Source organism: Gracilinanus agilis, chromosome 1 (genome assembly GCF_016433145.1).
Source record: "Gracilinanus agilis isolate LMUSP501 chromosome 1, AgileGrace, whole genome shotgun sequence".
In the NCBI taxonomy this organism is placed as follows: domain Eukaryota; kingdom Metazoa; phylum Chordata; class Mammalia; order Didelphimorphia; family Didelphidae; genus Gracilinanus; species Gracilinanus agilis.
Genome location: NC_058130.1, coordinates 97147562 through 97160931, shown reverse-complemented (window position 1 = coordinate 97160931; position 13370 = coordinate 97147562). Strand labels below are relative to the sequence as shown.

The 13370-nt window shown below is 35.1% G+C and overlaps 1 protein-coding gene across 4 annotated transcripts in view; it reads left to right on the top strand.

Annotated features, from left to right (window-relative positions):
* Positions 1–13370, top strand: part of SETD2 (SET domain containing 2, histone lysine methyltransferase) — a 138564-nt gene that overhangs the window by 22511 nt on the left and 102683 nt on the right. Inside the window, exon 1 of one of the 4 annotated variants that reach the window (XM_044682398.1) lies at positions 6636–6783. The exons of the other annotated variants lie outside the window; for them this stretch is intronic. The gene's annotated coding sequence lies outside the window, so the exon portion shown is untranslated. Of the gene's footprint in view, positions 1–6635; positions 6784–13370 lie in introns of those variants that run through there. 4 annotated transcript variants of the gene reach the window in all.

The following is a 13370-nucleotide window of genomic DNA, read 5'->3' as shown; positions in this document are numbered from 1 at the left end:
TAGGGGCAGCTGGGTAGCTCAGTGGATTGAGAGCCAGGCCTAGAGACCGGAGGTTCTAGGTTCAAATCCGGCCTCAGACACTTCCCAGCTGTGTGACCCTGGGCAAGTTACTTGACCCCATTGCCTACCCTTACCACTCTTCCACCTATAAGTGAATACACAGAAGTTAAGGGTTTAAAAAAAAAAAGGAAAAGAAAAGTTAAATTAATAAAAATTATTTTTACTAATTCCAAAGTTATAGGATCCAGATTGTCTTCCTCCATCCGTCCTTCCCTTTCCCCACCTGGAGCTGGCAAGCAATTCAATCTGGATTATACATGTATTATTACACAAAACATTTCCATATTGTTCATTTTAGTGAGTAATCTTATAAAGCCAAAACTCCAAACCATACCCACAAATAAATAATTGAAAAATCGTATGCTTTCATCTGCATTTCTACTCCAAAAGTTCTTTTCCTGGAGGTGGATAGACAACTTTGAAAGTCTTAAGAACTCTGATCAATGTAATAACTAATAATTTCAGGACACTAATAATGATCAGCATACTCTACCCACCTTTGGAAAAAGATGATGGCCCCTGGAAGATGCAAAATGAGATCTTTATTTTGAGATATGACCAATGTGAGGATTTGCTTTGCTTGTTGACTATACAGACTTATTCCATGAGTTACCTTTTTTCTATCTTCTTTAATGACAAAGAAGTAAAGAAAGTGTTTTAAGAAAAAAGAATAAACTCCCATTGCCTTCCCCTTAACACTCTTCTGTCTTGGGAGCAATACACAGTATTGATTCTAAGGTGGAAGGCAATGAGAGTCAAGTGTCTTAATCAGGGTCACACAGTTAAGAAGTGTCCGAGGCCAGATTTGAACCTAGGGAAGCCTTTGATTACTACAATAATTTACAAAGTATTTGGTCTCTGTAGTTCTGTTCCCTTTTCACTTTAATTCTTTTTTTCTTAAAATATTTTCTTTACATTGATCAGAGTTCTTAAGTTTTTCAGAGTTGTCTTTTCAGTGTTGTACAAATTATTCTTTTGGTTCTACTTTCTTCACTTTTGCAACTGTTCACATTCTATTAAGTCTTCTTAGGGTTCTCTGAAACTGAAACTGGTCTCTTTCTTCATTTCTTATAGCATAATAGTATTCCATTACATTCATAATATAATTTGTTCGGCCATTCCCCATTTGGTTTCATTCTAGTTTCCAGTTCTTGGGCACTGCAATAAAGAGCTACTATAAATTTAAAAATATGGGTCTTTTTTCTGTTCCTTTTATCTCTTTGGGGGTCTTTTCTCCCTCTTAAAAATTTTTTTTTTTTACATTAAAGTTCACAGGTATCTCTGTCCTTTCTTCACCTTGTCATACTAGAGAAGATATAATTTGACAAAAACAAAGTAGATACTAAACTATGTCTAGCTTGTTTCTGTTTATCAGTCCTTTCTCTGGAGGTGAACATAGTCAAGTTATTCTTCAAACAATATTTCTATTTCTGTATATATTCTCTTGGGTTTTGTTCATTTTCCTCTTCATAACTTCATGAAGGCCTTTTCATGTGTGTCCCCCCCCCCCCCAATTAGCATGTTTGTTGTTTCTTATGGTAAGGTAGTATTCAATTACAGCCATAGCCACAATTTGTTTAGTCATTCCTCAATTGATGGGCATCTCCTCAATTTCCAGGACTTTGCCACACCACAAAGAGAGCCACTATAAATATATGACCCTTTTTGTGTAAAAGATTAAAATTTTCCTTAGAATTTTATTGTAGTTGCTATCCTAATTCTCTCTAAGGAATGTAATTGAATCAGTATTTTTACTAGAGAACATATATATGTATATATATGTATATATATGTGTGTGTGTATATATATAATCTATAATATACTTTGACATATTTTAGGAATTCTAAATCTGGGATCTGTGGAAATATAGATTTTTAGGAGGTCTAAGACTTTGGGGTGGGGGAGGTGCATCTTTATTTTCACTAACTTCTTACTGAAATTTAACATTTCCTTCAATTACGAGTTAAAAATGTGCTGAGAAGGGGTCCATTTATTTCAACAGATTGCTGATTCATATACAAAAAAGGTTATGAATAAGAACCCCTAGTATAGCTTAAAAAAAAAATCTCTGTTTCATGGGAAAGACTGATGATTAAAAATGCTGCATTTGGGAGTTATTTGAATGTTTCATGTGCTTTGTTATATCCATTTTTGCAGACTAGTGTATATTTCTGTGTATCTTCTTACTTTCAAATAAATGAGATAAAGGTAAAAGCCTTTTACGAGTAATTTTCATTATTTTAGTTTCCTTTCAGGCTCAAGTTTTTACTTGGCCAACTGTATGACATATTTCTTTTTCTTTGCCTTTTTATATGTCCTCTGGTTTTAGGAAATCTTTGAATTTAATTGACTTCTGGTGATGTTGATTAAGAGAAAGCATTGTAAAATAACTCCTTTTCTGTTCTAAAAGACTAGGGGGGGGAAAGAACCATTCATAATAAAAATAGAGCTAACCATGTTTCTTTAAGGGGAAAAATATTAGATTCTTCAGTATTAATGCTAGACAGAATTGTAAACCAATCTTTAGCTTCGTGTTCAGGCGGAAAATATTATATAGTATATGGCATAGTAGAAAGAACACAGAACTTGGATTTATAAGGACTTGGTTAAATATGAGTTCCAGTGCAGTTTAGTTAATGCAACTTCGTTTAGCCTGTTTTCTGGTCTCTAAGTAGGGATAATTATACTTGAAATATTTATGACCACAATGTTGTTGTGAGAAAGTACTACAAAGTCCTATATAAATGAGTATTATCATTGTTCAACTTTCATTTACTAAACTTGTTGGTAATTTTTTGTTTATGATACCAGATGACAAATTTTGATGAAACTGCTCCCATTTACATTCCATTTTGCAGTTGCCATAAAATTTTGATTTCTTTTGATCTTCATAATGAAACTATGTTGGAAGAGTTACTATTTTTTCTACTTCATAGATAAGGAAACAGACTGTGACTTGCTCAAAGTTAGACAAAACTAGTGTCTGAGGAATGAGATTCAAACTCAGGTCTTCCTGACTTCAGGTCGGGGTTTTTTCACTATAGCATGTTGCCTTTCTTGCTACATACTATGTATTGATTGTGTGAGGAAAGTTTTACAGGGCAAATGATTTTAGTTATATAAGCTCAAGGGAATCTATTCTGAGCTTATAGAAGAGGTATCACGTGAGCTAGTTATATAACTGGTCAGTCAATAAGCATTAAGCCCCTCCTATGTACTGTGCTAAGTTCAGGGGATATAAAGAAAGGCAGAAGACAGTTCCTATTCTCCAGGAGCTCACAATCTAATTAGTAAGATAATATGCAAGCAATTATGTACAAACAAGATATATACTGGATATGGTGGAGATAATCAGCAGAGGAGAGACCCTAGTATTAAGGGAGATGAGAAAAGCTTCTTAAGGTGAGATTTCTAACTAGGATCATAAGGAAAGGTAGGTAGTGGAGATGAGGGAAATGAAGGAGAGCTAATTCCTGTAGGTGTCTTGTTCAAGGAACAAGTGTCTGGTTCAAAGAGCTCATGATAGGGAATTTGGTTTAAGAAGACTGGTAAGGATGGGCAAGGTGGAGCCTCTGAGATGAAAGCCTGAACAAAAATAGTGGCAGTTTCAGAAGGGAGAAGAGGGAATATGCAGTAGATCAGATATGGGAAGTAACCCTCCACAGGAATAGGGAAGTTAGGAAGAAGAGAGGTTTGAGGGAGAGACAATGAATTCAATTTTGGATGCTTTGAATTTAAGATGTCTACAGGACATCAGTTCTGGATATCCAGTAGGCCTTGAGAGATGGGAGATTAGAGGTCATCAGAGAAGTTGGGGCTGGATTTGAAAATGATAAGCATAGAGATGGTAATTGAATCTATGTGAATTAATGAGATTACCAAGTGAAATAGTATAGATAGAGAAAAGGGCTTTGGGGAATACCCAAAGTTAGCCGGCCTAACCTTACTTTATTGCTAATGACAATTCTTAAGTATAGGCCAAGGGGGGAAAAGAGCCTCTGCCCTTAAAAGAACTTACCTAGTAATGGAGGGAGATATGCAGATGTATAAGTATATACAAGATTAAAATTAAAAAACAATCATGGGGTGGGGTGGGAATAAGAATGAAGATATTAGTTACTTGGTGGAAATCAGTAGAGATTGTGCTTGAGTTTATGTTTGAAGGTTAATGAAGGATTTTTTTTTTTTTAAACATTTACCTTCCATCTTGGAGTCAATACTGTGTATTGCCTCCAAGGCAGAAGGAGTGGTAAGGACTAGGTCAAGTGACTTGCCCAGGGTCACACAGCTGGGAAGTGTCTAAGGCCAGATTTGAACCTAGGACCTCCCAACTCTAAATCCACTGAGGCACCCAGCTGCCCCCAATAATGAGGGATTCTTAAGAGATGTAGTTAAGGTGTAAGTACATTTCAGTTATTGGGGGACAACCTGTGGAAAAGCTCAGGAAGGAGGAAGATCCTTTAGTGTGAGGAATAGTAAGAAGTCCTTTTTGACCAGATTTGTCTGAAAAAAGAGACTATTGTATCTAAGATGGTAAAGGTAAGTTGGAGCTGAGTTGGAAAGGACTTTAAATGTCCAATAGAGGAGTTTAGGATTGTCCCTAGAGATATTAAGCCACTGGAATTTGACTAGTGAATTTATGTATTTAGACCTTTAGCAGTTGTGAGGTTGGATTAGAGAGGGGAGGGAAGGAAATGAACATTTGCACTTATGATGTGCCAGGCACTATGCATTTTATAAATATTACCTCACGTGAGCTTTATAACAACCATGGGAGGTGGGTACTATTATTCCTGTATTACAGTTGAGGAAACTAAGGCAGCTTGAGGCCACATTTAAACTTAGATCTTCCTGACTCTAGGCCCAGACTCTACTGGACCACCTACCTGCCAGAGACTTGAGACAGGGATACCAATTAGGAGGCGATTGCAATAACTTATACCCAGAAATTTCCACATATTCTAGTAAAAATTTATGGTATTCTGATATCAAAATTGTGTTCTGGGCAACAGTGAAACATTGTGTGTATAAAGAAGAAAGGAGGAGAAAATGGTACAATGTTCAGCTAGAACTTAAGGTTCATGCATTGTTATGGAAGGAACTTCCTCTATCTACTTTTGCTTTTTTGGGTGGCAGTAAAGGAAGAGTCATGTACTACTGGATTGATAATAACATCTAGACCTGTGATATTTCCAGTCAAAAATTTTTATTTAATAATTTTAAGTTTAGATGACTTTAATATCACCTACATTTTTCATTGGATTCCTCCCTACCCCTTCCAAATTGCCCTCTTTATAATTAAAAAAAATTAAAAAAAGAATTAAAAAAAGAAGAAAGTAAAATTTTTAAAAAACCTTCTAACATTTTAAGTCTAATGTCATATGGAATTCTACTCACTCATGGTCTCCCACCTCTGTAAAGAAGTAGGGGGAGGTGTCTTTTAAAAAAACAAACAACCCTTACCATATGTCTTAATATCAGTACTCGGTATCAGTTTCAAGGCAGAAGAGTGGTATGGGGCAAGCACTTGGTTAACTGACTTGCCCAAGGTCACATAGATAGGAAGTGTATGAATCCAGATTTGAACCCAGGACCTCCTGTCCTCTGGCCTGGCTCTCTATCCACTAAGCCACTTACCTTGTTGCCCTGGGGAGGTGTCTTCTAATATTTCTTCTTTGTTGCCAAGCTGGTCATTACAGTTTTTTAGCATTTAGTTTTGATTGTTTTGCTCTTCCATTTACATTATATATTACTTTCCTGGTTCTTTGTAGATCCTATTTCACTATACTAATTTTTTTTTATGATTGTCATTTTTTAAGGTCAGAGATGACATCAGTCTTTTGTGCTTTCGAATGCAGGTAAAAAATGTGCCATAAGTTTTTTCTTAGCTATATGTAGTCTGGTTTTTGGATTGATTATAGTACTTTCATAGCATATTAACTTGCCCTTTTGGTGTTCCTAAAGCATCATGCTTCTACTTTGTATTTAGTGGCTCTCTTTGCTTTTGTCCATAAAACAGCAGATTTGACACCTATCAAATCAAGCCATTTGTCTGTGTCCACTCACCTAATTGGCCAGTTACCAACTTCCACTGGCTATGGACTGACTGAATTTTTGAATCTCAGTATGGGGCCCCTTGTCCTTCTTTGTAATATCTAGTACAGAGTTGTCATATGAGACTATAAAAATGTGGATGTGTTCAAATCTGTTAAATACATTCACACGATACTGGTATTACATAATGGTGAAAGTCGTTTAGAAATTTAATAAAAGTCAGTAGGCCCAGATAAATTCATGCAAAAAATACTAAGTGTCTACCTCTGTAGAACATTGTGCTGTGGCCCTAGGATAGGGTAATGATAACAAAAATTGGTAACAATTTAGATAAAAGCTCCAAGTCTTCTGTTGGTCCTGTTTGAATCCTAGTTTTTAGGGTGCCAAGTGATAGGATTTTTTTTCCCCAATACTTTCTTTGGACTTATTAACCTCATTAAAAAAAAATACACACACACACACATATACGCATATATAGTATATAAAAAGTTAGCATTATGCTGTCACTTATTTTAAAATTGGCAAAAGACAAAGTTGTGAAATTTATTTACACCTTCAGAGTTGTAATATCCAGGAGAGGCAGCCGAGTGCAATAGAAAAAGTGCTGGATTTGAAGTTGGATGATCTGGGCTCCAATCTCTGCTCTGCTACTTACCTGTGTGACCTTGGGTGAGTCACTTCTGTGGGCCCCCATTTGACCAGTTAGCAAAACTTTTAGAGGGTTATTAGGTATTGTCTTACCTGCTTTTGTCTTGTTGGTCATAAGTTTGAAAAAGGTGGGTGGAGCTCTTAAAATTCCTATTGGTATTATTCTGACCTCCTTTCCCTTAAAGCTACCATTTCCAAGAAAAATATAATTAAAAATTTTTTTATTAAAAAAATTGTGAACTTGACAGCCACAAATATTTTTATATTCACAGGATAGATAAAGGAGATATTGAAGATGGAAGGTGGGTGATGGGTAGCTAAGCTACAGAAGGCAGCTTAGGATCAAAATGCATGTGGAGATTTGGCCATTAGCAAGGAGAATGAATAGTCACCTATTTATATGAGATAAAGAAATGGAGGCTGATTGTAAGGGAAGGGGAAGGACTAGCAGAATAAGACATTTTTGCATTTAGGCAATATGGCTTCTATTTCTGACTTTGACCATTCCTTAATATTTTATCTCATTAGAACTTTGTTTCCTAGGAAGTGAACCCCATCCTATCTCAGCAATTATGCACCAATAGAAAGTGCTTTTTCTGTTCTAAGAATTCCTTATAGATGGCAGTCTTTCACACTGGTTGAATATTTGTGAAGGAAATTTTGTTTTTGTTTGGCTAAGAAATTGAAAACTGCTTGAGGAAAAAGGCTATTTTCAGCAACAATTATCTGATAGTAAGAATGTGTTCTGCAGAGAATACTCAAATTTCTTTTATGCTTTACCTAGAAACACTGTAGCCACAGAAAAAAGTTTCCCTTTTCCTTTGTTTTCTCTTTTGTGGGTAAGTTTTGTGTATTTGTTTAAACTTATATAAATAAAAGGATATAACATTGTGACAATAATAATTCACCCCCAACCATCCATCTATGTTAAGTCCACACTACAATTAATATGATTAAACAAGAGTAAAACAGAAACACTCACAAATAAACAAAGTAGATATCTGATTGGGAAGGGTAACTTCAAAGTAAAATAATTTCATAAGGTCAGATGTAGAAATGGGAGTTAGAATTTAGTCGTTTTTAAAGCAACTATTGTGTTCCTAGCACCATTGGGTGCTAGGAATACAAAGACAAAATGGCAGTCCATAATGTGTTTTATATAGTAAATCATGAGTCAACTTACTCATTTATATATACTAAATATATAAATATAAATAAAAGGTATTTGGGGTATAGGAAAAGGCTGGGAGGGTAGTGCTTGAGCAGGTAGGACCATTCCATATCCTACTCAAATTCCAGTGGTTCCCTGATGCTACTAGCATAAACAAAACAAGAACAAAACTGACTTTTAAAGCATTGCATAGCTCTTCATAACTTGTCCCCTTCCTACATTTTCATACTTATAACCTATTCCCTATGTTATCATACATCTTATAACCTATTCCCCTCCAAGTACACTGATCCAGTAACACTGTTAACTGTTACTCATACAAGACACTCCCAACTCTGGGAATTTTCATCAGTTGTTCCTCATGCCTGACATGCTTTCTCTCTTTCTTTCTGCTGTTTCTTCCTCCCATTGTTCAAGTCTCAACTAAAATTCTGCCTTCTACAGGAAGCCTTTTCTTAATCCTTTTTAATGCTAGTGCTTACCCTCCAAAATTATCATCTAGTTATCTTGTATATAGTTGTTTGCAGTTGTAGTTGTTTCCCCCATTAGCCTGTAAGCTCCTTGAGGGCAGGGACTATTTTTCACCTTTCTTTGTATTTCTAGCACTTGGCACAGTTCCTGGTACATAATATGGGCTTAATAAATGCTCTTGACTATTTTTGTCAGAGAGAGAGCTCCAGCAAACATCTGAATAAATGAAGTTCCCTATCACTGTTTTATTATACTCTTGTCCAAGCCTGTGATCTGTTTCCCAAAACTTCCTATCTATTTCTTCTTTCTGCCCAGGCTACCTGTGGTATATATTACAATGATAAAAATTAATTCAGTTTCTCCTTCCTTTGATCTTCAAGTAAATATTCTCCGTCATGCTTCTCCCCCCATCTAGTTCCTACTGTTGTAATACACATTGCTACTTTACTTCACCTTCTTTCCTTTGTACTTGATCCTATTTCTTTTTATTAAGATGTACGTATCCAGTGCTGTGGTGTACATATGCTGAGTCATAGATTTTTTTTCCCCCTCAAAAGATTTCAGTAATACACAATGCAGTCAAATTTGGCTTCTTTAGATTCTGTACTTTCTCTTATTTGTTACCTAAACTTTGAAACTATGGGTTTTACTACTGGCTTCTTTAATTGATTTTTATTGAACTTTAAAATTTTTGTTTTAAAATTCATTTAATTGCTGAGTGCCTCAGTGGATTTAGAGATGGGAGGTTGTAGGTTCAAATCTGGCCTCAGACACTTCCTAGCTGTGTGATCCTGGGCAAGTCACTTAACCCCCATTGCTTAGTTACCACTCTTCTGCCTTAGAACCAATACAAAGTATTGATTCTAAGATGGAAGGTAAGGGTTTAAAAAAATCTTTTTTTTTTGACAAGGCAAAAAGGTACACAGAAAATAAGTAAATATACAGCAATATTGTCATTCTCTGAAACTTTTCTTGTTTTTTCCTTCTCCCCATAGTTTACACCTCTTATTTAACTTTTAAAATTTCTTTGTATTACAGATAATCCTATTTTTCTTATTAGACTTAAAAACTCTGTAAGGGCAAAACTATCTTATTATTTGCATTTTTATTGGGTCTTCAGTTTGATCAGTGCTAAACAAATATTGAATAAATGTCAAAATATCTGGTTCATGTAATAAATTTCATAGGCCTTCAAAGGTGGGAGAGAAGAATCATGAAAACATTTAGCCAGTTAACCAGCATTTTTTTTTAATCCTTACCCTTCTGCCTTAGAATCAATAGTAAATATCATTTCCAGGGCAGAAGAGCAGTTAAGGCTATGCAATTGGGGTTAAATGACTTGCCCAGAATTATCCAGCTAAGAAGTGTCTCTGGACAGATTTGAACCTAGTCCTACCTATCTCCAGGCCTGGGGAGGGGGGATCTTTATCTACTGTGACACCTAACTGCCCCTTAATTGGCATTTATTAAGTGTCTCCTATGTGCTAGGAACTATGCTGAGTGCTAGGAATACAAAAATAGGCAAAAAACGCTTCCATCTCTCAAAGAACCCAGTCTAATGGAGGAAATAATATGTAAACAACTATGTGCAAACAAGGTATGCATAGAATCACTTGGAAACAATCTTAGCTAGAATGCAGTAGCTATAGGGGGCACTACAAAAGGCAAAAAAAAGGAGAGGTTGTTAAGAAGTCTTGAACTAGATATCTGAGGTAGATGAATAAACAAATACTTGTTCTTAGGACAATTTCATTGTTAGGGGGAAGTACAGAGATTATTTTAACTGGAGGTACAGTACATTGACAAAAGAGGGCTGGATTGACCTATTCCCCACAGAATTCATCCCTTTAAATATTAGTTGGAAATATGAGTCTGATAGCCCCCAGTAGAGAGATGCCATCTAGACAGGAACCTGAGGGTGCTTAGGCCAAGTTAAACCAGAAGGAAGTGTGCCCCCTGTATCAAAATCCTATTCTGTTCTAACGTCTTTTTTCCCCCTTTTCCAAAGATGTTTTATTTTAATATTTTAGTATAGTTACATATGAATGTTACGACCTGATTTTGACTCTAAAGTTTTAAAATTAGATTCATTTAAATTCCTCTTCATGTTTATAATAGCCAAATCTTAAAATCTTATGATTAAGGTCCTCTGCTGACTCTCATTTCAAAAAACTTTTTTATTCTAAAGTTCTTTTTAGCTCAAGTTCTTATGCTAATGTGTAAGGTGATGGTATAGTATTAAAAAAAAGCAGAGAAAATCGTTAGCAGATATGATGTTGGAACTTTGATAATGTTTAATAATGATTTGTTATCAGCTTAAAAGTAATAATTGAAATAACTGAAGATTACTAAAGGAAAGAGAGTATGAAGAAAAAGGAGATAGTAGATAGAGAAGCTAAGGGATATTAGAACCATCAAAAAAGGATAGAGTAGATATAGGGATGAGAGGAAATACTACTGGAAAAATATGAGGGAACCGAAGAAAAGTAGTGTCAGGTAAGAAACTGAACATATCTGTTACTGATTTCTTAAAAATTCAGAAATGTTTTGTTTTCATTTTCCATAACTTATTTTGATTTTTTATGTAGTCTTTGCTATTATTAGTGCAATAAAGTGTTTCTACAATGATGTTTTTTGTTTTTTTACATATCTTTAACTACATTGCCAACTCTTTTTAAAAAATGAATTTATTTGTATTTAGTTAAATATTTTGGAATCACATTAAAATTTTTTTTAGATAACCATTTTTTAAAACTTTTGAAATCCAAATTCTCCCAGTTCTCTTACCTAAGAAGGCAAGCATTTTGATTTCAGTTATACTTGGGAAGTCAAAAATTTGTCCATGTTAGCTGAGCTGCAAAGAAAACCCAAAACAAAATAATAAAAATAGTTGAAAAATTTTGGTTCAATCTACATACATTATCATTTAATCATTTCTCTCTGGAGGTGGATAGAAGTTTTCATTATGAATCTTTTGGTATTAACTTGGATCATTGTCTTGATCAGATTTGTCAAGTCTTTCACAGTTGATCATACTTACAATATTGCTGTTACTTTGTATAGTGTTCTCCTGGTTCTGCTCACTCCACTTTGCATGAGCGCATATAAGTCTTCCCAGATTTTCTGAAAGCATCCTACTCTTCATTTCTTATAGCACAATAATATTCCATCACAATCGTGAGCCACAAATTGTTCAGCTATGCCTCAATTGATGAGTATCCCCTTGAATTCCAATTCTTTTTCACTACAAAGAACTCTTTTAATATTTTTGTATAGCTAGGTCCATTTCCCTTTTCTTTCATCTTTTTAGGGTACAGATGTATTAGAGGTATTGCAGATAGGTGGCAAGGTGAATAGAGTGCTAGATCTGGAGTCAGGAGGACTTGAGTTAAAAATGCTCCCAGACACTATTTATGTGACCCTAGGCAAGTCACTTAACCAAACTTTTGGCCCCTGTTTCCTCACCTGTAAAATGAAATGGAGAAGGAAATGGCAAACTACTCCAATATTTTTGCCAAGAAAACCCCAAATGAGGTCACAAAGTGTCAAGCATGACTAATTGACTAAATAACAACAGCAATAAGTTATTGCTGGGACAAAGTTTTATAGCCCTTTATAGTTCTTAATTGTTTTCCATAATGATTGGACTAGTTCACTACTCCACTAACAATGCACTAGTGTCCCAATTTTTCCACATCCCCTCTAGCATTTGTCATTTTCCTTTTCTGTCATTCTAGCCAGTTTGATTAGTGTTTTATCAGGTGTTTTAATTTGCATATCTTTAATCAGTAGTGATTTAGAGCATTTTTTTTAAACCCTTACCTTCCATCTTAGAGTCAATACTGTGTATTGGCTCCAAGGCAGAAGAGTGGTAAGGGTAGGCAATGGGGGTCAAGTGACTTGCCCAGGGTCACCGAAGAGTGGTGAGGGTAGGCAATGGGGGTCAAGTGACTTGCCCAGGGTCACACGGCTGGGAAGTGTCTGAGACCAGATTTGAACCTAGGACCTCCCGTCTCTAGGCCTGGCTCTCAATCCACTGAGCTACCCAGCTGCCCCCAAGAGCATTTTTTATATTTCTATTGATTTCTTCTTCTGGAGACTGTTTATATCCTTTGACCATTTATCAATTAGGGGATGGTTTTTATTTTTTATAAATTTGACTCAATTCCCTATATATTTGAGAAATGAGACCTTTATCAGAGAAACTTATTGCAAAAGTTTTTCCCCAGTTTCTTATTTTCCTTCTAGATTTGACTTGAGTTAGTTTTGTTTGTGCAAAAACCTTTTAAAGTAATTGAAATTCTTAACTTCCTGTAATACCTTTAATCTAATATTTGGTCATAAACTCTTCTCTTGTCCATAGATCTGATGGGTAACTTTTTCTATGTTCCCCTGATTTACTTATGTTATCACCCTTTATGACTAAATCATTTATCTATCTTGATCATACCTTGCATATACAGTGAGAGATGTTGGGCTATGCCTAGTTTCTACCAAATCACTTTCTGTTTTTCCTAGTATATATTGAAAGCTCTAGAAGGGCAGTAATTGTAAACTAATTTTCTTGTCTTACACAGTGTGCTTAATTAGTTGTTGAATAAACAAAATTGTCAACAACAAAGTGTTCTTAATACTTAAATGAAAATTTGTGGTTGGTAGAACCGTGTATTATTAAAAATGCATGATATCACCAATGTAATTGTTTCAGACTGAAAAGAAAATTTTTCATTTGATTTGGTGGCTGGTATTTAAATTCAGCTATAGGCCAAATAGGGAGTAGATTCTGCTGCATTATGTGTTTAATTGTGTTTATATGTTTAATGTATTCCTCGGTATGTTGTGATGGCATATAAGTTTTCATTGAAACATTGCAGGTATTAGATTTCAAATCCAGGTGATTAGAATTAGGCATATTCTTTTATTCGGATTGCGCGTTTTATATTTATCTTTCCTACATTAGTCCTAA